Here is a 21,125-nt window from a genome sequence, read left to right as displayed (position 1 = left end):
TTAAAGTCATATATTGGATACAAGAAAAACCAGGAATTTTCCCATCCAATTTCTTTTATTGTATCGATATACATGTGTATCTTTAATGAGTTTAATTTTCCTTATATTGTATCAATATTTAGCTTTGATTTTAGTTTTAATTAAATGCCTACAGTACTTATTCAAATAAAAAAAAATGTTTTTTTTTCTTTATTCTAAGCATTAAGAATTACATGTCCTTTGTTTTTCAAACATTACCCGGGATTGATACGAGATGAAAGACTCATTGAGGTCTAAGTTCATCCATTGTAATTTATTGTAAATAATACTCTGCAGAATTTATGTCTTTTTTAACATTTGATCAGTATGTAGGAATATGAAGAAATTACTTGTGAATTGGCGTATATATCTTAGTTTTTTTCTCATTTAATTTGATTTTGGAAAGATGTTCAGGTGAGCGATGTGGTCCTTGGGGGTCTTGTTTGTGTAAATACACTGTCAGATAAAACAGAATAAATTATACTTGTCATAAATTTCGTCCTTCACTATTTTATCTCTTAGCAATGTTCGATAACTCTTAAAGAATCTTTTGCGAATAACAATTGAATTGACCTATATGAACGGTATTGGTTTCTGTCTGTACAAAAAATATATCGATTTACATTCCACTTTTTGATTTTAGGCCATACACGGTAAACTCTTAGGATCGAGTTCTTATAATGTATAGTGATTGAAAAAAAAAGTTCACAGTCGTTGTCAGAGCAGTATGAGTTATGGTCACTTTTTAACTAGATTATCTATAAATTTTATTTTCAGTTTACTTTCTATGATACGAAACATGTTCTTTATGTATGCGTTTATTAACAGCAGGAACATAAAAGCAAATATCAAAAGTCTCGCGTGAACCGCACGATTTCAAAGGTTGCAAACCCTTTGACTCTTTGCTACAATGTACAAATAATGCATGTTGCCTAAGTTTTTTCAGCAGAAATTAAACTAGGAAGAATGATGTTTGTAGATGTAGAAGGATTTTTACACCTGTACAAGGGTTCGAACACTATCATCATTCACCGTATATTCAACTGAACTCTTTTCCGTATTAACAGCTGCATCCTTTAAAGCTGCATGGTCCGATTTTTGTGATCGGCTTCGGCCGATCACTATGAGGCATCCGGCAAATGCTTCCACGTGATACATCCTTTAAATGAAGGGACTTACCTGATGCAGGGATGACAAGGGGACGGATTTCAAACTCTAACTGACCCATCCCCATTTTTTCTAATCTATAAAAACCATCCTCCTGCATTTTTGGCATAAAATGTCACTAATGCACACATTCTTTGCAAAGAACGAACTGCATCTTCTGTTCAGTACTTCTCTCACAATTGTACCATTTCTTATAAATGTTCTGGAAAAGCAATCGCAACAGTTTTTGCTCGGCATGATATCTTACGTGGGACTTATTTTGAGTAACAGAATGAATGATTTTAGTCCTCAAATAAAGCGTGCTCTCACTAAGGTATAGTTCTGGTTGATTGCTTCTACATGTAGTGAAGTATACACTTTTACAATCGATATTTTTAATTCAAAGAGCAAATGTGCATTTAAGGAAGAACATCGAAGTTAAATATACAAAATGCACAATTCTGCATATTTATAAATGTCGTTAATAAAAAAAGTGACAAAAAGTATGCCCACAGATGGAATCGAACCAGGGCACAAAAAATGTCAAGTGTGACATAACTAGCGGTTTAACCTATTGAGCTATCCAGAACTTGTAAACACGCTTTGGTGTAAATATAAACCACTATGATAGAAATTAGTTTCCGAAATTTTTGTCGGTTTTTTTTTTTTCAAAACTCGACCCCAGGGCCAAGATGTTCCTAAAAATAAATCTTAATTTATTCCTTCGAACAAACCCCATCAAAATATTTTAGATTTTTTAGAAGCAGGTCTGTCCTGAAGGATATATAGCCAAAATCCATGCAGAAATATACCATTTTACCGAGCAAATGCTGTTTTAGCCCCCTTTGAAGATTAATAATAAAATTGCAAGAGCAATATGATAGGATCTAAATGCAAATTCGAAAAATTTAGAAATGTGTACGACAGAAAATAACAAAAAAAAACTTTTTTCAAAAGTGATTTTTTTCCGGGAAATCCGTCTCCCCTTTAGGTCAGTTCAATTGTTATTCGCAATGGATCCTTTGTTTATGTATCATATACATGTACATGGCTTTATGCATATTAAAATGTGTAGTAGTTTTAAGTATTGCACAAACCTCCATATCTTACATGTTTTCTTTAACAAATTTAAATTCAAGTTTACATGATTATTTCATAAAACATCTGCATACTTTGAATTTTATTAAAAAAAAAAAAAGAAGAAGATGATGTGGGGATAAGATAGCGCAAATGCCCATTCGGTTTAGTCACTAAATACAATTTTGAATTTATTTTTTCCCAATTAAATCCAATGAAATATATTATAATACAAGTTTGCAAAAGCATAATTTCTAACTATATTCAGTTTTTAAAATATTTGACAAACGATAAAAAGATATTGCATTACATTTTGGTGGTATGGAACCCATAACATAAAAACCCTAGATATATAAGGTTAGTCAATGTCAGGTGCTCTAACCACTGAGCCATTTCAGACACAATAAAGTGCGCTCCTTAAATGCTATGTGTGACTTTGGCCTCGAATTTACGGACTTGCATTATTTTTTCAAAACGTTCAATTGTTGGGACACAAAATGATATTTTAATGTGTAGTAGATCATCTCTCCACATTTTTGTTGACTGAAATCGGTTTGTTTTCCATTAGACTTTATTTAGATTATGAGAAAAATATGGAGCACAGACCCACTCTATGAAAGAAAATGCCTTGAAGTTCTAAAAAATGACACTATTTGCAGGTTTTGATACGTATACGCCTGTTTGGGCCACCATATTCCAAGTATTGAACATATTTCTAGGTTACAAATCAATGATATGTTAAATATATATTGTTTTGAATGATTTTTTTAAAATTATATCAGATTTATTGATATTTTCATTTTCAGTAGCTTGTCGGATGGTGTATGGGCATTTTACACGCCTTATCCACCCATCTTCTTTGTATAACCTTTAATAAACTTTTTTTTAAGGTAACAATACTATAAAACCCAGGAAGCAAATGAGGATTGGAAAACCTTAAATTTACTTTGAAGTAGTGGGGGCAAATTAGTTGTAACATTGTTTTCACCTGAAACACTAAATTTGATATGCAAGCAAACATGAAATGTGCATGTGTAGTACTTAACTTACCGTTTTATCTCCAAAATTTTCACAAAATACCGTATAACCGGTTTTTTTCGCGTATCACAAAATTTGCGAAAATAGGGAAAATGTGTAGCATATTTGATTTGCGTCGTTCATTTTGCGATTTTAAAAGTTTCCTAAGAAAATAATACAGGATATAATTTCTGTGTATTCATTTTTTTGCAATTTAAAGGAGATCGCGAAAAAAACGAAAATTAGATCATTGCAAAAATTATCGGATATACGGTATCCTTCAGCTTTGTTACGTTTTGAGAACTTCTACTCTCTGATCTCTATACATGAATAGAGATACAATGTATAAACATACGGGCCATTTGCAAGTAGTTCACAACTAGTTCAACCGTAGCCGGGAAGCCGCCGGGGAGTTTAGCATTTTAAGATAATGGTCCACCAAGATGTTTTAAAATCTTTGGAACTCTAAGGGGTGAACAAACAGCGTGTATTTGTTTTTATATTATTAGAGTGGGTTTTTGGGGGCAAAGTAAATGTCATACATAAAGCAGCTGATTAATCTTAAATCATTGGATGGGTCGGCCAAAATGTACATGTGTCCCTTACTTTGAATCTTCCCATATACTGCACGATTTCTAAACTATTGTAACTTCGACATATTTGTTAAGGTCGGCTTTTTCTATTTTAAGTAATTGCCCCCCCCCCCCCCAAATTAAGTCAAGACAGCTTGTATACTTAATCTTGACTTCATAGAATTAGTGTCTCTTTTCTTATTGTACAAATAAAGACTAAAGGTAGGAAGAAAAAAATCCAATCCATGAAAGGGACACACATGTATCTGGACATATGTCTCATATTCTCTCAAAAATACGATTTATATTAGTTCCATTGAAAGTTTAACAATAGCACTTTTAATAGCATTTTTAAGGTAATCGCTAGAAAAACCTTTCTAAGTAGAATTGATAAACGTAATACTTTTCTTGCGCCCATTTAAATTTATCGATTTTCATTTAACATATTTTTCTCTTTAGTTTTTCGTTCCGTCCAAAATAACATGCATGGCAATAATTAGGATTTGACGTCACACATCGCCAATGCGAAAGAAATGCAAACATGAAGATCCAATTGACATTATTTGCCACTGACAATGGGAATCAGACATATGCCAGGCAGGTTGCATCGTTTTTCAAAGTGAAGGGCCAAAAAAAAAGTATAGGAGCAAACTGGCTTGTACGATAAAATAATGGTTGGTGATAATTTCACCGATGGCCAATGGCGGACAGAGCCCGCCTCGCGAAGCGAAGCGAAATGCTTACACGTACATGTATATATATATATAAGAACATGAATGAAAATCGAATCTGTTGTACAAATTTTCTTACAGCTCATGGGCGCCACCATATAAGCCGCCATTTTGTTCAACAAAGTTAACTCAATCATAACCTTTTGTTAAATTCTGGGCATACGGATAATTTTTATCAAAATATATCAACCAAAGAAAACCCTCTTAATAGGCATTACAATATTTAAAAGAATTAAAACATTAAGAAATATCGCTGATTTTCAATATTGAGCCACATCTGATTAAAATTAAACTGATATCAAATGAAAAAATAACGTAGTAGAAAAATTAAAAAATTACCATTCCAGTGGCTAAAATGTTTTACGGGATTCCATGTTAAACCATTTTTAGGAAGTTTTAAGCAATTATAAAACACCTTGTTGTTAGGTAATCGCCATATTTCAAAGAAGATCTCTCAGTTGAAACGCCCCTGTTAGCTTATCTGGTTTCAATACACGGCTAAAATATGTGATGTCTACGGGGATTTTTATTTCCGCAAGTCCGGATGATAACGTGAAAAGATGTTACGTAATATTCTCCATTAGAAATCTCCCTAAGAAATCGGTTTTCGTTCCTGTGAATTTTTCCGAGTGAAAAATGATAATGTGTGAATGAAATTAGCTTGGAAATTTTCCCTTTCATCTATTTCAATTGTACTTCTTTCGCAGGTATGTGTATTTTTAATAGACTAAAAATCGTCCAAACGTACTGCATAAATATCTTGGGACAAACGGTAGTACCGCTTTATTTCACATTGTGTATATTTTAAATTTAATTTTTTAAGTTTTTGTTTCTATAAGTTGGTTGATGATTGCGAATGATGGTCCAGGTTTGGTCAGATAATACCGTTAGCGTCGCCATGGAGTGAATCAGCTTGCAGTAGGTTTCTCACTATGGTTCGTGCATTCCTCTCAGGTGGCAGGGGACAGTTTTTTTGATCCAATTCATTGTAGCCAAGGGATGCGTGTCTTCGGAACTCTGTAACTAGAATTTCCTCAGTTCCCATTCAGCACAAATACCTTTAATTCACTCTTTATAAGGCCAATCACCAATTTCTGAAGAAAATTGCTAATCAAAACCTGTAAAATTCTCTACATACTGGTTTTTATGAGATTTTGACCCTTTCATATTTTGCTAATTTTTCATGATTTTTCAGCTTTTTAGACCTCCCCCAGCTAATTCCCTGCAGAGGGTTGACCTTCCGTACCGCGTGCATGCTGCACTATCACATGTCAGAAACTTACCGGTGTATAGTTTACAATGTCCCATCCACCTACTTTTCGTGTTATTTTACCTCCCGTCTGTAACTTGCAATTTCACTGTGTAAAGTCAGCACAACAGTCAAAGCCGCAGGTTTCGCATTTTACTTCTGATTCTCATGTACCTAACATAAGGGGCCTACATATTGCATATCAATTTCAACAAGAGACACCCCTCTAACTAATGATAATCATTAAAAATCATTTCATGAATTTTAGCAACACTCATAAGCCTTCAAGTACAGCAACTCTCAATTTTACAAAAATATTGACGGGTACTTTATTCGAAACTGTCCCTTGCTACCTTTAACATACACTCACATTCTCTGAAAAGTCATCTTGTCTTAAAATTACAAAGCTTATGCTATTCTGAAAAAAAGTACACCACATTTTGCCAATTCCATTGAGGTTTAAGAAAAATATGGCCATTTAAGTGAACCCACCATTTCCACTTTCCTCTATTTAACACAGATTCACAGGGCTCTCCATAAATAAAGCATCTTTACCTAATCTTTTAGAGGTCAACTGTTGTTCAACCTCCTTAAATAAGAAACCTTATTGAATACAACATGCATCTGCTTGATATTATCATGATAAAAGCATCACATCACTTAGAAATCCCTTCACATGTATACCCTCCCCCTATCTTTTGATTTTCACAAGAAGCATTAGTTTGAACACTTTAACCTAATATTATGAAACTTGTGGCAGTTTCCTTGAGTCATTTCTTACACATAATTGAAAACAACCATCACTGATATTTAAAATTGATCTTTTTTGGTAAATGGATGATTTGTAGCATTTTTATTCACAAAAAGTCATGTCGCCCTACATGTGATTTCTTGTTTTCATGAAAAACTAAGCCTATAATCATATTTAGTGGATAACTTATATATTCTGGTTTCTAGTCTCCTTTCAACTTTGCTAAATTAGTAAGACCTACAAGTGTGACATGTGCGTTTAATTAAAATGAAATTCAAACACACCAGGGTACCTGGGGACGGATGAGAATTCCACGAAAAAGGTTCAAATTTTACATGTTTTTCTACATTTTTGATGCATATATACAATAAAAGGGTAAAAATGTGTTGTTTTTTGTTCATTTCAAGAGTAATTATCATAGCAGATGTTATTTCAAGGTCAAATGTACAGTTACATATTCTACATGTAATGGTAATGGAGTCCATTGGAAAGAGGGGGTGGCTTTTTCAATTCTGTAAATACATCTAAAATACCATTTTTTGATAGGAAGGAGCAAAAACTTGAGTTTTTTGACATATTGTATACTTTGATAACTGCATTTGTCTACATGTAAAGTTCATTTGAAATAAAAATATGCTGTTTTAAAAAAATTAGGTGATATAAGTCTGGTGGATTAATGTTATTTCATAAAATCAGACAGCAAAATGGCTGCAAATTCATAAATTTAATGATTTAATTGATAAAAACTGTTTTAAAGTATTTATTCTTATCTCAGTAATTAACTTAAGCCTATTAATTGGCATCAGGATAGGAAATGCCTACTCTCTAAGCCAATTTACTCTAGTGGTGGTCATTCTACACATTTAAGAGGGAGTTACTCCCCTTGAATATTTTAGCTAATAAATGATGTCATGACATCTATAGCCAAGAAAATCATCCATTTTCACAAAATGTATTACTTATGGTACAAAATCCACTCAAAATTACACTTAAAGGAGAAATATGAAAATACTATGTAGTCTTGAAGGTGGCAGGGGACAGTTTTTTTGATCCAATTCATTGTAGCCAAGGGATGCGTGTCTTCGGAACTCTGTAACTAGAATTTCCTCAGTTCCCATTCAGCACAAATACCTTTAATTCACTCTTTATAAGACCAATCACCAATTTCTGAAGAAAATTGCTAATCAAAACCTGTAAAATTCTCTACATACTGGTTTTCATATTTTGCTAATTTTTCATGATTTTTCAGCTTTTTAGACCTCCCCCAGCTAATTCCCTGCAGAGGGTTGACCTTCCGTACCGCGTGCATGCTGCACTATCACATGTCAGAAACTTACCGGTGTATAGTTTACAATGTCCCATCCACCTACTTTTCGTGTTATTTTACCTCCCGTCTGTAACTTGCAATTTCACTGTGTAAAGTCAGCACAACAGTCAAAGCCGCAGGTTTCGCATTTTACTTCTGATTCTCATGTACCTAACATAAGGGGCCTACATATTGCATATCAATTTCAACAAGAGACACCCCTCTAACTAATGATAATCATTAAAAATCATTTCATGAATTTTAGCAACACTCATAAGCCTTCAAGTACAGCAACTCTCAATTTTACAAAAATATTGACGGGTACTTTATTCGAAACTGTCCCTTGCTACCTCAAGTAGTAAGGATTAGTAATTATTACTAGTAATTAGTAATTTTTCATCTTTATTTCTGAAGCTAATTTTGATAAGACCTGGACATGATTAGTGAGTTTACTTGCCAGCCGCTTTACCGCTATGACATGCACATCTAAGGAAACGTCTTCCCCTGACGTACGAATAAGATTATTCGCTTTATATAAGAGATCATCTGGTGGTAGTGCTCCGCACAGTAGGGCCTACTGTGCGGAGCATTATGGGAAGATTGGAACCAGGCTAGGTCAAGTGGAATCGTGATTTTTTGTACCGTTATAATAACTCACAGATTGGATTATTGACTGAATCATCGCAAAATGTGCGAATGCATCATGAATAAAGTAATCCGATAAAATTAGAGTAAAAACTCAACTACATAGCACCTTTCCGTAAAATGATTGTTTCGCTCAAATTACTTTTTTGATAATCTGAATTAAATTAAAGCAAAGCTTGTTGCCACAGGAAAACATGGATTCTGTCGAATCTGTACAACAATGTTAAAATTTACTTATCTTTTTTTCCGATCCTAATTTATTTTGGATAGAATATTATTCTTTGTAAAATTAATTAAGTTTCAATGAATTTTAATCCACAAATTATCACGATTGTACTTTAAGGCGATCTGAAAAGCAATACTATACAGTCATTAATAAAAATATACCAATAGTGTCAGAACACGCAAATTGATACCTGGTCAGAAAATTTAATATGGAAGGCACAAGAATAACCAAAGACAGGTAAAAAAATAACTTTAGTTCAAATTTTAAGAAATAAATGACACCTTTTCTCACAACCCCTAATTTAGTGGCCGTGCTTCTGCAGCGCAATTACGTCCCTAGCAGCTGCGCAACGTTGTTCAAAATTGTTTCAACGTTGATTATTTTATCGTTGATTTCACGCCGTCGTATCAGCAGAATTACATCAAAGAAAACAACTCAAAGAAGTCAAACATGTGTTTATATGAAAAATTTTCGCATATATTTTATTATTTTCAAATACAAGTTACATGTCATGTGGGTGGTTTTAAGAACAACGACAACGAAACAATGCCAAAACGACGTTACTTATTCTACAGTTACAGCGAGTTGAATGTACGTTGCCAATGCTGTTACGTAAGAAAAAAAAACCCAGTTATACATATACATGTACCTACGCTTTCTTTTCAGTTTCTCGCTGACATGACGCTTTGTGTTAACACATGCAGATCATTTGATGCAAGGTGCCTGAACTATGCATTACTTACAAGTTGCCCCGTGACAACTAACTTATGACTATGTGTAAAATTTTCGTTTGCATTCGGCTCTCGAAAAGTTTTCATACATCTGTATGCGTTTGTGTTAAGCGTCTTAATGTGACAACTATGTAAGGTATATTCGTACATGTATTTATTTTAGTACATTCTTATCGAGATAAGTATTTTTTGCAAAACATAAAAAGAAGCATTATTGACTTAATTTGTTGTAGACTTGCATCCTTTATACTGTGCCGTGGTGCTTCGCCCGAAAGTCATTGGTCAAAAAAGTCAATTAATATCAAGTATGTTAAGCTTTATATAAAAAGGTGGGCTAAACATTCTACAGTTATTTGCCGCAAACTAAAAGAGACAAATTAATCTCGCTATTTTATAGTATATATAACTTAGTACTAAAGCCAAACGCCTGAATGTACCCTAAGACTGGGATCTAAATGTAAGTTTGAGAAAATCATTGTCAATATTTTAGGAAATAATTTAAACAAAAATTTTGTTATGTAACTTGATTTCTTTTTCGTTTTTTCTAAAAAAAAAATATTTTAATTGCAGTCCGGTGGATTTGACTTGAGTGGTCTGTTCTCTACATGTAAGTTTTATTTTATAGTAGAAATGTTATTGAAAATTTAAGTATGTGGATATTTTCTCATCAAAATTATTTAAGTCAGTTTTGGTATTCAAAGCCTTTATTTTTTTTTCATGTACATGGTCAATACTTCTATCATTATTTAACTAAACTATACTTTTCAGAAAATTTGGTTATAAAATGTCTATGTGCAATATACTCGTAGACCGACATCTTTTTTTTTAACGCTGTACGAAACGTAAATCAGTTTTGTATTCCTTATCCTATCAAACATTTATTTTTATAGTATGTTGTAGAATTTTACTGTGGTATAAAGCGCGAGATCCGCAGCATTTCAAAACATCAGCGACATAGCAATATGATAAGACAAAATCAGAAGTAAGAAATGAAAATATTTATCACTTAAAAATTACTTACTTTGAAAAAAAATTCTAACGCACTTTGAATGTGGTCGATATTAACACACTTTGAAAAAAATGTGCAAGTTTCATTCGAAATTATTTATAAATTCAAATATGACTATCATAGATAATTGTCTTAACCTAGTTTCGCTCTATAAGTAATTAAACAGAGAACCTAGAGTATTTTATCTATCCCGAATAGTAGTTCCGCCATGAAAAGACTTATCCAGAAGATCTTTTAAAATAACAACTTACACATAAAGAACAACAGCTCAAGAGTTTATTGAGATTTGTATTATCAAAATGTCACATGAACCGCACCGCTTAAAATTTAGACATGTAGTAAATTTTGTATTTACACCCAACCAGTATTTTCAAAACTTACAACATGACAGAAACAGCGCGATTCATCCTATTTTCTTTTGGCGTAGCATAAAAACATTTCATGTTGACAACTCATATCACATCCTGATCGTTCCTTTAAAAGAATTGCTTGTGTAAAAAATTACTCCTTTAAGGAGACAGTGCGGTATCTTATTAAAAAAACCGACTTGAAATTTTTCTTCGATCGAGTACAGTATTTTTTTTACAACTCATTAATGTATAAACTTTCAGAAAATTACACATTTCTCCATTAAAATTACTTTCCTTCGTATATCAACCATTTGATATGTTACGTAACAAGCTTTCAATTTCTTAAATGTTTGTTTTTCTATAATAATTGTAAAACATGTACTTGCTCCTAAGTACCGACAGATACGGAAATGGTCCGCTTATGGAAAATTGCAAAATGACCAGTGAGGAATAGTGTAATGAGGTGATAAATTAGTCTGTGTAAAGGTAATGACCAATGAGGCAATAGTGTAGTTTGTGTAGAGTTGATGACCAATGAGGTGATAGTGTTGGTGATAATGTAATCTTTGTTGAGTTGATGATCAATGGGGTGATAATGTATGCTGTGTAGAGTTATTGAAAAATGTCGTTATAATGTAGGTGATAATGTAGTCTGTGTAGAGTTGATGACCAATGGGGTGATAGTGTAGTCTGTGTATAGGTGATGACCAATGAGGTGATAGTGTTGGTGATAATGTAGTCTTTGTAGAGTTGAAGACCAAAGGGGTGATAGTGTAGTCTGTGTAGAGTTAATGACCAATCTTGTTATATTGTAGGTGATAATGTAGTCTGTGTTGTGTTGATGACCAATGGGGTGATAGTATAGGTGATAGTGTAGTCTGATTAAAGTTGATGACCGATGAGGTGATAATGTAGTCTGTGTAGAGTTGATTACCAATGGGGTGATAGTGTAGGTGATAGTTCAGTCTGTGTAGGGTCGATGACCGATGAGGTGATAGTGTAGGTGATAATGTAGTCTGTGTAGAGTTGATGACCAAAGGGGTGATAGTATAGGTGATAGTGTAGTCTGATTAAAGTTGATGACCAATGGGGTGATAGTGTAGTCTATGTAGAGTTGATACCAATGAGTTGATAGTGTAGGTGAGAGTGTAGTCTGTGTAGAGTTGATGACCAAAAGGGTGATAGTGTAGTCTGTGTAGACTTAATGACCAATGTTGTTATAATGTAGGTGATAGTGTGGTCTGTGTAGTGTTGATGACCGATGAGATGATAGTGTAGGCACACCGTACAACCGCTTTGAATCATTTCATTCAAGTGCCATGTGATACATTCAAAATTGTTTGTTTACCTGGACAGCAGACGTTCACTGAGGAAAGAAATGTTCCTTATTATCAATCTTAAACAAATATTAATCTTATAATATTTTGTTAAAAGTAGAGTTATATAGTTGCTCTGATATGACGAGTCATTTTTATATAAAAGCATTGCAACATGAACAATTTTGAGCCGTTTTCTAATGCAATTTTGCGGCAAAAATGCAAACTTTGAGGTTTGGACAATTATCAAACTAAAACGGCGTGTGATATCAAAATAATACAATATCAGGATATTAGCCTATTATCTGAGCTTTAAATTGATATAAGCAAAAGTTTCTATAATTCATTCTTGTAGCTGCTATTTTAATTTTAGCAACAAACCCTCGAAGAAAAATGATACGTTCAACGTCCGTTGGATGATACATTCAAAATATGTTTTTAAACCAGTAATGAAGCACTCATTTGCTGTGTTTTTAAGTTAAAATCAGCCAAAGAAACAGTATTTTTTCGCCTCAAATGATACATTGTAATAGGAATAGGAAGCATTTGAAAAATAAATAGGTAACAACATTATATTTAGTTAAAAACTAATGAAAGAGTATTTAATAATTATTTATATCTTTTATTGTCTGTTAACAAACATTCTTTGTTAAAATCTTCATGCAGTGGGTCAGAGGATTCACTACGTATGTCATGAGTTCGAATCCCTCGGGAATTTTGATATTTGTACCTTTCCAAACAATTTTTTTTTGGCTAAACATAGTAAAATTTGCATATTTTAATTCGGTGAAAGTATTTTGATTACAATATACTTCAGTCCACATTAATATCAACAGATTTCCCCTACAACCTTAACTTGACTGTCATAGAGGGGCCCAGTAACAACGCTAGGGTAATTTATTTAGCTATAGATTAAGTTTAAAAGAGGGCATTAATGTGTTTGATTTTTAAATTTCAATACCTACCCTTTCGTAAGGAATGCTGTACAGTAGACTTCTTTTAATAAAAACATTATAGAATTTGACATATTTTCGTTTTGTTGAAGTTTCGGGCTTTTGATCCGTACATCCCGAGTTAAAACCCCGCAGGGGCTTATGTTGTTGCTTACTTATTTGAATTTTTTGCTTATTTGACATATGTACAGTTTATCTATCATTATTTCTTTAATAATTAAATAATTCACTGTTAATTTGAGTGACTTTATCGGGGTGTGTTATTCCACCTTTATTAAAAAACATTTTACAAGTAAACAATACACCCGTTCATTGTACTCAGTACGTTTATAGCTTTGTAAACTAAAGAAAGAATGCATACATTTATCAGATTATTGAGAAGTATCTATGTCACGTTTTATTGTATAATATTTTACATCCACCAAGTATGATTTCCTCTATTTCTTACGGAAATTGATTGTACACTCATGCATGTAGTTCTGTAAAAATTGACAGGAATGAAATCTACACGCCACATTTATCGATTGCAATTGGTTGAAACCGTCAGCATCACTGACTGCACGAGATAATCATGCTGATGTCTGATTTAAATTCCTGTAGAAGACATTTGGTTGTTTCTTTTCTCTAAAACACTGATGCACAATAAACACTATTCTAGTTAATTTTACTTACTGTTTACGATCAATTTATTATTTTTTTTAAATAATGATATAAATGTTAACAATAGAATGCTTTCTTTAATGGTTCATGCAGGTTATGAAGGTGGCGATTATCGCAGAAAAAAAGGTGTCTTCCCACTTAGCTAAAATTCTGAATTTTTTATGGGTGACTTATTTTAGCTGAGTGGTTTAGTAGTTATCACTTATTTTGAATATCATATACATGTTCATAAATATTTTAGCATGTTAGTTTGATATAATTTAATTTTTAATGCAAATATCCTGGGGTGGATTGATATCACAGGTGATTTCTATACAGGTAGTTCACACCTTAAACAGACTATACTCGATGCTCACTCATTATCAGGTGTGAAAATCACAAGTTTAGCTAGGTGGGAATAAGAATTTCAGAATTGTAGCTACGTGGGAATAAACCAAAAAAAATTACATAACCACTAACCGGTGTTAGGTATATTTTCTGCAATGTCACTACCTTCATATTCCCGATGAACCACCAACAAAAGCATTTTATTGTTTAAATTTTGTGCAATTTGTCAAAAACACCGAAAATTAATATTTATCTCTGTAAAACAGAATTATTTCATTTAGCGTTTCGTCATAACAACTTTTGAATGTATCATCATACAACTTTTGAATGGACCATTGTAGCAAGGACAACGGACTTTGAACGTATCATTTTTCTTCAAGAGTTTGTTGCTAAAATTTAAATAGCAGCCACAGGACTGAATTATAGAAATGTTTGCGAATACCAATTTAAAGTTTAGATAATAGGCTAATTTTCTAAAATTGTATTATTTCGATAGCACACCCTGTTTTAGTTTGTTAAGTGTCTAAACCTCAAAGTTTGCATTTTTGCCCCAAATGTGAATTAGACAATGGCTCAAAACTGCTCATGTTGCAATGCTTTTAAAAAAGAAAAGACTGGTCATAAAAGAGCAACTATATAACTCTACTTTTAACAAAATATTATGAGATTATATTTGTTTAAGATTGATAATAAAGAACATTTCTTTCCTCAGTGAATGTCTGCTGTCCAGGTAAACAAACAATTTTGAATGTATCACACGGCACTTGAATGAAATGATTCAAAGCGGTTGTACGGTGTTGTAGGTGATAGTGTAGTCTGTGCAGAGTTGATGGCCGATAGGATGATAGTGTAGATGATAGTTCAGTCTGTGTAGATTTGATGACCAATGTTGTTATAATGTAGGTGATAGTGTAAGTGAAGAATTGATGACCAATGGGGTGATAATGTAGTCTGTGTAGAAGTGATGACCGATGGGGTGATAGTGTTGTTGATAATGTAGTCTTTGTAGAGTTGATGGCCCATAGGGTGATAGTGTAGTCTGTGTAGAGGTAATGACCGATGGGGTGATAGTGTTGGTGATAAAGTAGTCTTTGTAGAGTTGATGACCAATTGGTGGTAGTGTAGGTGATAGTGTAGTCTGATTAAAGTTGATGACCGATGATGTGATTGTGTAGTCTGTGTAGAGTTGATGACCAATTGGGTGGTAGTGTAGTCTGTGTAGAGTTGATGACCAATTGGGTGATAATGTAGTTGATAGTGTAGTCTGATTAGAGTTGATGGCTGATGAGGTGATAGTGAAGGAAATAGTTCAGTCTGTGTAGAGTTGATGACCAATGTTGTTATAATGTAGGTGATAGTGTAATTGAAGAATTGATGACCAATGGGGTGATAATGTAGTCTGTAAAGAGTTGATAACAATGAGGTGATAATGTAGTCTGTGTAGAGTTGATACTAATGGGGTGATAGTGTAGTCTGTGTAGAGTTGATACCAATGAGGTGATAGTGTAGTCTGTAGAGCTAATGACCAATGGGGTGATAGTGTAGTCTGTAAAGAGTTGATACCAATGAGGTGATTATGTAGTCTGTGTAGAGTTGATGACCAATGGGGTGATAGTGTAGTCTGTGTAGAGTTGATACCAATGGGGTGATAGTGTAGTCTGTGTATAGTTGATACCAATGAGGTGATAGTGTAGTCTGTATAGAGTTGATACCAATGGGGTGATAGTGTAGTCTGTGTATAGTTGATACCAATGAGGTGATAGTGTAGTCTGTAGAGCTAATGACCAATTGGGTGATAGTGTAGTCTGTGTATAGTTGATAACAATGAGGTGATAGTGTAGTTGTGTAGAGTTAATGACCAATGAGGTGATAATGTAGTCTGTAACGAGTTAATACCAATGAGGTGATAATGTAGTCTGTGTAGATTTAATGACCAATGAGGTGATAGTGTAGTCTGTGTAGAGTTGATGACCGATGACTTTTAGAGTTGATACCAATTAAGTGATAGTGTAGTTGTGTATAGTTAATGACCAATGAGGTGATAGTGTAGTCTGAGAAGAGTTGATACCAATGAGGTGATAGTGTAGTCTGTGTATAGTTGACACCAATGAGGTGATAATATAGTCTGTAAAGAGTTTATACCAATGAGGTGATTATGTAGTCTGTGTAGAGTTGATGACCAATGGGGTGATAGTGTAGTCTGTGTAGAGTTGATACCAATGAGGTGATAGTGTAGTCTGTGTAGAGTTGATACCAATGGGGTGATAGTGTAGTCTGTATAGAGTTGATACCAATGGGGTGATAGTGTAGTCTGTGTATAGTTGATACCAATGAGGTGATAGTGTAGTCTGTAGAGCTAATGACCAATTGGGTGATAGTGTAGTCTGTGTATAGTTGATAACAATGAGGTGATAGTGTAGTTGTGTAGAGTTAATGACCAATGAGGTGATAATGTAGTCTGTAACGAGTTAATACCAATGAGGTGATAATGTAGTCTGTGTAGATTTAATGACCAATGAGGTGATAGTGTAGTCTGTGTAGAGTTGATGACCGATGACTTTTAGAGTTGATACCAATTAAGTGATAGTGTAGTTGTGTATAGTTAATGACCAATGAGGTGATAGTGTAGTCTGAGAAGAGTTGATACCAATGAGGTGATAGTGTAGTCTGTGTATAGTTGACACCAATGAGGTGATAATATAGTCTGTAAAGAGTTTATACCAATGAGGTGATTATGTAGTCTGTGTAGAGTTGATGACCAATGGGGTGATAGTGTAGTCTGTGTAGAGTTGATACCAATGAGGTGATAGTGTAGTCTGTGTAGAGTTGATACCAATGGGGTGATAGTGTAGTCTGTGTAGAGTTGATACCAATGAGATGATAGTGTAGTCTGTGAAGAGTTGATACCAATGAGGTGATAGTGTAGGTGATAGTTCAGTCTGTGTAGAGTTGATACCAATGAGGTGATAGTGTAGTCTGTGAAGAGTTGATACCAATGAGATGATAGTGTAGGTGATAGTTCAGTCTGTGTAGGGTCGATGACCGATGGGGTGATAGTGTAGTTGATACTGTAGTCTGTGTAGTGTTGATACCAATGAGGTGATGTTGTGTATAGTGTGGTTTCATCAATATTCGTTGAATACCAATTTTCGTGGATTTCGTTGTTAAGTTGATCCACGAAATTAAATGTTCATTGAAGTTCAATTTCAATTAACATTTTGTATTGATAGGATCATTGGCCACGGAATTACGTATCCTTGAAACTGTGGTTTTCAATAAATCAACGAAAATTGATACCCATGAAAATTGATTAAACCACAGTAGTTAATGACCAATGAGGTGATAGTGTAGTCTGTGAAGAGTTGATACCAATGAGGTGATAGTGTAGGTGATTGTTCAGTCTGTGTAGAGTTGATGACCGATGGGGTGATAGTGTAGTCGGTTTAGAATTGATGTCCAATGAGGTGATAGTGTTGTCTGTGTAGAATTGATTATGTGATATGTTTGATTTACAGATATTGTGAATATGTAAATTATTATAGAATTTGAAAAATTTGATAATCTTATTATTTTGTTACCTAAAATATCACAATTTATATACAAGCTGATAAAACAAAAGTTAATCATTTTAAAAACTACCAGTATTTGAAATGTTTTTCGATAAATGGCTAAAATGCCCATAACATGTTCATTTAATTTGAATTCGAAGTAATTTAAATTACTTAATCAAATACTAAATAAATGTAAAAGTATATGAAAATAACCAGAAAGCATGTTAAGCTTTCTAACTTTTGGTATTGTCTATCATTACGGCTAAGTGTCATTGTGTTTGAAAATATAATTTATGTTTTAAACTTGTGCAACGTAAAATTTGAAATGCTATAGCTGTATATATATATATTTTTTTTGTAGTGGGTTCAAGGACGTATAATTATTTTCGATTAGCAAACTGTTGCTCAAAAGAGATTCAAATAAATAATACTAAGAAAATCACAGAAGAAGAAGAAGAAGAAGAAGAAGAAGAAGAAGAAGAAGAAGAAGAAGAAGAAGAAAGCCAAAAAAAACCCCCAAAACAATAATGACACGAAATTCTACCAAAGCTTACAGTTTTTACAGGAAACTGTTTATGGCACAACTTGAGTTTGAACACGCTCTAAGATACGTTGACTACTATGGGGAATGGGGAATAGTATTTGTCCGCTATGTTACTCCATATTTGTGGGTGGTTCCGCTCACTGTAGCAATTTTTCTAATAGTTGCTTTTAAGAGACTTCGTTTGTTTGGACCAATGCAGAAATGTCTGATTTCAGTCATGGCTGTTGACGTTTTCTTCGTCATATTTGTCGGCCTCAAAGACGCAATTTTCAATTTGTTGAAATGGAACTATGGCTTTATTGAATATAGGATTTGTAGTTTCGTGCTAAATTTCATTCATATTCAAATCAGCATTTACGGCACCTCGCTTTGGATCAAATCCCTTATGCTTATTCATCGAAGTTTTATGTTCCTTTTTCCCTTTAGATTTAGATATTTTAATGTAAAACTATTTCTTGTTCCTTTTGCGTTCTTCCATTTGCTAATAATTGTATTGTACTGTATCTCAACAAATACTATCCCGATAGAAAAATTTACCACCATCCAAGAATACGTTCCGCAGATGCCATTGAAAATCATCGATGCGTGTATCCTAGGAAATGATGACAAGTTCTTTAGTGGAACCACATACATCATTATAAGGAGGTTTCGTTATTTCGTCCATATCATATATTTCGCTTTGTTGCCATTTTGTATTCAAAGCATATGTACAGTCGTTCTTATCTTCATGGTTAGAAAACAAATTACAAAACTTTCCTTTTTAACTCCTATTGGTAGGACAAAAATTGCCCAAAAAGTGACATACCTTGTTTTAATCAAGGCGCACATTTATTTAGCCGTTTCATTTTTCGTGCAAGAGATTCCGATTTATTTCGCTGTTTTTTCTGCACTTTACAATCAAGATACTCCCAATTTTCAAAAATCGCATTCGATTCTTGTAGTATATATTTACCAAACATTTGCCATCGGTAAACTAATTGATTTTCTTATTTATGCAAACCTAAGTCGTAAAGTAAAATCTGAACTCAAGAATCTTATTTTTTGCAAAAAGTGGAGAAAAGAAGTGGCTCTGAAATAATTCAAGATGCCTAGGGGCCACATCGCTCACCTGAACAACAATAGCCTTAACTCAAATCAGCATTACAGTATCAAAATTAAAATATTTTGACTACTAAGTACAAAAATCTGCCGATTTTATACATATATTTACCAACAATCAAATACGAAAGACGAATAGGGCCATTAAAAATATATTTTTATCTCGTAATTACGAGAAAAGATCTCGTTTTTACGAGTTAATTATCTCGTTATTACGAGAAAAGATCTCGTAATTACGAGAACAGATCTCGTTATTACGAGTTAATATTCTTGTTATTACGATAAAAGATCTCGTAATTACGAGAAAAGATCTCATTATTACGAGTTAATTATCTCGTTATTACAAGAAAAGATCTCGTAATTACGAGAAAAGATCTCGTTATTACGAGTTAATTATCTTGTTATAAAAGATCTATTTAAAATGGCAAGTTTCATTATTCTATTCTTTTTATGTAAAGTGTATGAACTACTGCAATGTTTATTAATATACACATACTTAGCAAAATCATCGTTTAAAAGCGTACGCATAATTTGATATAAAATCGGACCAAGCAGTTTTAAAGAAATTTCAGAAGAAGTAGCAAAGCAGATTGATTAGTAAATTCATTGAACTATTTATCAAAAATTAAGAAGAATACGTGTAATTTGTTTTCAGACTTCAATATGTATATATACAAAATCAATTATTTTGTAGGTTGTGTATGAACATATGAAACACAATTTGGGTAAACCCTGTATATCCATATCTATAACTGAAGCTATATATAGTCATTATAGTTATCTGTAACTAATAGAATTGTGTTTTTACGACTATAGGACTACCTGGTATTTACTTCGGAGTGGGATTATAATATATATAAGTTGGATAGTAAAATTACATGAAGTTCTTTCCATTTATTCATATAAGATAAAATGTCAAATCCAATCATTTTGATCTGTAGAAATTTATGAAAAATGATCGTTGATTTTTAAATATTAATCAAAATTGAATCAATGTTTCTGGAATGAAAAAGATAGACTGAAAGGGCGATCCAGTCGAATTCTTTTCAGAAACGCACCATTTAATATAAATCTTTTCTCGTAATAACGAGATCTTTTGTCGTAATAACGAGAAAATTAACTCGTAATGATGAGATCTTTTTTCGTAATTACGAGATAATAAACTCGTTATTACGAGATAATTATCTCGTAATAACGAGATCTTTTCTCGTAATTACGAGATAATTATCTCGTAATAACGAGATAATTAACTCGTAATAACGAGATCTTTTCTCGTTATTACGAGATAAAAATATTTTTTATGTGGCCCTATTCGTCTTTCGTAATCAAACTTTCAGCTCAGGTGAGCTAAAAAGCGAGGTTTTTTAAAAATTCACACTGGAAGAAGTGGTACAAATGTATAACCTAGGTACTTGCATAATGTGCTTGCAAAAGATGGTAATCACCGCAACGTTACAATAACATTCTGTACGTCACGATGTCATTCACCAGAATAAATGATCATGATTTGGTTAAATCGTAAACAATGAGGAATAAACTATAAAAAGTTCGCCATGTTACACCATTATAAAATGACTTGGGACAATTCATCAAAGTACTGTTATAACATTTCTGGTTTGTGAATTTACCATCAAAATATCACTGGAAAGATGTCAATCAATTTCAGCGGAAGAAATTTTGCATCGACAACTGCCGATCCGTTACATATCACAACGGTGGTTAATATGGGGAAGTCCATGTGCTGGACAGTCTTTTAATTTGACACTCAACTTATGTCTTTTGTTGTCTTTATGTCAGTGTAATTAAATTATAATATTAAACTTCAAATTAGAAGTAGTAGTAATCTTC

The sequence above is a fragment of the Magallana gigas genome, chromosome 3 (assembly GCF_963853765.1).
Source record: "Magallana gigas chromosome 3, xbMagGiga1.1, whole genome shotgun sequence".
In the NCBI taxonomy this organism is placed as follows: Eukaryota; Metazoa; Mollusca; class Bivalvia; order Ostreida; family Ostreidae; genus Magallana; species Magallana gigas.
The sequence above is the reverse complement of the archived record's forward strand: the minus strand, read 5'-3'. Positions refer to the sequence as shown.